Source organism: Gavialis gangeticus, unplaced genomic scaffold (genome assembly GCF_001723915.1).
Source record: "Gavialis gangeticus isolate Ggan-Ray unplaced genomic scaffold, GavGan_comp1, whole genome shotgun sequence".
NCBI classification, from domain to species: domain Eukaryota; kingdom Metazoa; phylum Chordata; order Crocodylia; family Gavialidae; genus Gavialis; species Gavialis gangeticus.
In genome coordinates this window covers 1884070-1888083 of record NW_017728959.1, presented here as the reverse complement: position 1 = coordinate 1888083, position 4014 = coordinate 1884070, and the positions used below count along the sequence as shown (strand labels likewise).

The following is a 4014-nucleotide window of genomic DNA, read 5'->3' as shown; positions in this document are numbered from 1 at the left end:
GCCTGCTGATCCCCCCTAACCAGTTTATAACAGGCCACAAGATCCCCCCTCAGCCTTCTCTTTTGAAGGCTGAACAGGTTCAGGTCCCGCAACCTTTCCTCATAGGACCTACCCTGCTGTCCCTTGATCATACGAGTGGCCCTCCTCTGGACCCTCTCGATGCTGTCCACATCCCTCTTAAAGTGTGGCGCCCAGAACTGGACGCAGTACTCTAGCTGCGGCCTGACCAGTGCCGCATAGAGGGGGAGGATCACCTCCTTGGACCTGCTCGAGATGCATCTGTGGATGCACAACAAGGTGCAGTTGGCCTTCCTAGCCACCTCCCCACATTGCCGACTCATGTTCATCTTGGAGTCAATAATAATAGTTACAGCAGTTTAACTAGTTGCATTATCTGCAACTGTATTAGATAAAACAAACACAACTTTTTGAAGACTCTTAAACTAATTTAAGAACTTCCAGACTACCAGAACTGTATAATTCTGTATCAATTTTGCAGAACTGCTACAAGTGTAAAGCTTTTGAGGCCTATACATGAGGGAAGTGTTCAGTTTTTACTAGAACACACAAACAACTGTATAAACAATTCTGCAATGGGATGGGCATCAAAGTGCTGACACTGTTGGGCTGTGAAACAACACACTTGTTAACACAGCTCAGTCGTACTTGAGAAGCAGATAATAACCTGAATACATAAACATGCTATAATATACACCATATTACACGATTTTAATTAAAAAATAGCTGCAGTATGAGGACAGTTCACTCTGCAACCAATCCATGACTAAGTTGCTTTAAGATCTGTCCTTTGAAGTATAAGTTTTGGCAAGGAAGTGAAACAAAAATTACACATTGTGATACCTAAGTTAACTGAGCTGCAGTAACAGAGGAACACCAAATGGAGGTATTTTAATTCCACTTTTGCTGGCATTATACCTGGCTCAGTCGCAAAAGGCAGCTACATTATTACAAATCAAACCTTTCTCTCCTCAAATGTCCTCACTATGACTCTGGGAGACCTTGAGATGGGAAAGGGCACAGACAAAAAGGACTAGCTTGCTACTATAATAAGGTACAGCACATCATTACAAAAGGAGGAGATAGTTTTGTCTGTGCTGCCTCTTACTGATGTAACATTATGCTACTAGTGTGACACTATACTGAAAACTGTATCTAACCAGACACAAACAACAGTGGACCCAACAAACACATGCAAGATATTCCTGGCTGGATCTGCCAAAAGCACAGCAGTGTTGTGCCTCTTGCATCATCATCCTGGTTAGTCAGAGGGCCCATGCTAACCACAGTTTTGAAGGATATCAGAAGACTAGTTATTTATATGACACACTATGAAAAGAGAACAAATGATGTGTGCATGGTAAAGCCAAGTGGGCACTGGCACCAGCCTGGAGTTGGCCACTTTGATTTAAAAAGTGTAAATATTCCCCTGATTCTCTTTTATGCTTCTGAGTTATTCTTGTCAATAAAACAACTTGTCTATTTTTCTCCAAAACTATACCTGTTTGTTTTTTTCACATATTGCAGCTGAAAACCACTAAGACTTTCACTTGAAATTTTATGCAACTATGGTTCTATTTTAAAGCAAACACCTTGTGAAAAGCTTATAGTACATATACGATAAGCATTATTGTACATGTACAATGCAAACACACACAATCAGGACAAAATATCTTTTAAAATAAAATGACATATAATTTATATATATTTAAACAAGTACTAAATGACTGGACAGTAACAATTGTGCAGTCAGTGTCTCACGTACACATTGCCACAGTTCTTTTTCAGATTAATTTGGCCTATACTTTTGGAGCAGGATGATCCTAGCTCTGTCCCTACCATTGCTGTAGTGAAGTTCCAGGAGGCTGTGGCATGCAATAAGAACAAGAACTCAGCTTTGTTGCCATGTTTTAATGTGAACGCTGCTATGAACTCAGACATTTAGGCCCCTTAAGAAGCAGTATAAACAAAAGGCTCAATTAAAAGACAACCTGCCCAAATGTTTTTGGACAAAGCTATAGCCTAGCCACATCATACAGATCTCACTGGGTGGAAGATAGATATGAATCTTCTCTATGAAAGAGAAGAACTACACCTTTTTCTGGTGGTAATCAGCCAGAAGAAATATGGTGTTGGCTTTGCAGTCAAAACTGAATGGCTTTTTGCAATAGAACCCCCACACAAAGGCCCCAAAAGATTAATGGTGCTTCAACTCACTACTGCCTCTGGTCCTGTCAATCTCTTATGTTCATATGCTTCAAATCTCAGTGCTTCATTCAAACAAAGGACCACTTTCACGACAAGCTTAGTGCCTTAATCACTAATATTTCACCTAATGAAAAAAATCCTCCTGCTTGGAGACTTCAGTGCAAGGGTTGGTGCTGAGCATGCTGCCTGGCCTCACTGTTTGGGCACCAATGGTGTTGGCAAAATGAATGAAAACAGATGTTTGCTCAAGTTGTGTTCATGCAATAAGCTATGTATAACAATTTATTTCTTCAACATGAAACTTCAACAAAAAGTATCTTGGCACCATGCATGATTTGGACGCTGGCATCAACTTGACCTGATTATTACCCACTCACGAGACTTCTGTGATGTAATCACCATGCTATCCTATCAGAGTGTTGACTGTGATACCAATTTGGTATGCACTAAAGTCAAATTGTAGCCCAGGAAATTGTGCAAGAGCAAGAACTCTCCTTACTACAAATAAATGCCACATGACTGAAAGCTGAAGACATTTCATCTCAATTCATCAAAACTCTGTCCGGGGCTCTACCATCTCTTAAGCTGTGTAATACTGCTGAGGAGAAATGGGTTCAGCTCAAAAGAGCCATCTATCCCACTGCCTCGGACTCTTGGTATACCTTGCATCACAGCTGAAATGATTGGTTCAATGAGAATTCATCTTAATGACCACAATAAGCAGATGGATGGCTGAACTGAACATTACTCACTCACTCCACTTTCCCTGACTCTGCTCTTAACATACTTGAAGACCTCCCAACCCTGACAGCACTTGACCATGAACCTATTGTAGATGAAGTAGAAAAAGCCATTGATTAGCGTGTTTGTGGTAAAGCACCAGGGTTGGAATGCATACTGTCTGAAAATATTAAATGCAGGAAATCCGTCCTCCTCCACCTGCACGAATTAATATGAATGTGTGGGACAGAAGGTGAAATTCCTCAATATACGAAGGATGCAAGCATAGTCACCTCTGTACAAAACAAAGGTGATATGAGCAACTGCAATAACTGTTGCGGTATAAAGCCTTACTTTGCATCATTGGGAAGCTGTTCGCAAAAGTCATCCGGCTAAGACTGCAGACTCTTGTGGACACTCTACCCTGAGTCTCAATGTAGTTTCAGATCCAGTAAATCCACAACAGATATGATATTCTCCTTGAGGAAGCTACAAGAAAAGTGCTACAAACAAAGGAAATCTCTGTTCATCGCATTTGTTGATCTCATCAAAGCTTTTGATCTTGTCAGAAGAAATGGTTTGTTCTAAATCCTGAAGACTGGCTGCCCTCCTAAGCTTCTGAGCATCATCGAGTCCTTCCACACTGGTATGTGTAGAACAGTGCAGTTCAATGGGTCATGTTTGGAGGAATTTGAAATCAAGAGTGATGTCAAACAGGACTGTGTCCTAGCTCCAATATTTTTTGGGATTTTTTTCACTGTCCTACTCAAATATGCATTCAGTGGCTCTTCAGAAGGAATACACCTTTGGACCAGGTCCGATGGGAAAATCCTTAACCTCACTTGTCTCAAAGCGAAAAACAAAAACCTGAGTTCTTGTCTGTGAAATGCTCTTTGCCGACAACACAGTAATTCAGAAGCAGGACTGAAAAGTCTAATGGGTTCCTTTTCTCATGCTTATGATGATTTCTGTCTGACCTTTAGCCTAAAGACGACAGTAGTCATGGGTCAACAAGTTGACTGTTCTCCTAAAGTTAGAATAAATGATGAAAGCCTGGAAGTGGTTGAA

General features: G+C 40.9%; 1 protein-coding gene across 3 annotated transcripts in view; it reads right to left on the bottom strand.

Annotated features, from left to right (window-relative positions):
• The window catches only part of HIP1 (huntingtin interacting protein 1), a 205368-nt gene that overhangs the window by 129484 nt on the left and 71870 nt on the right, over positions 1-4014 (bottom strand). The gene's annotated exons all lie outside the window — the stretch shown is intronic.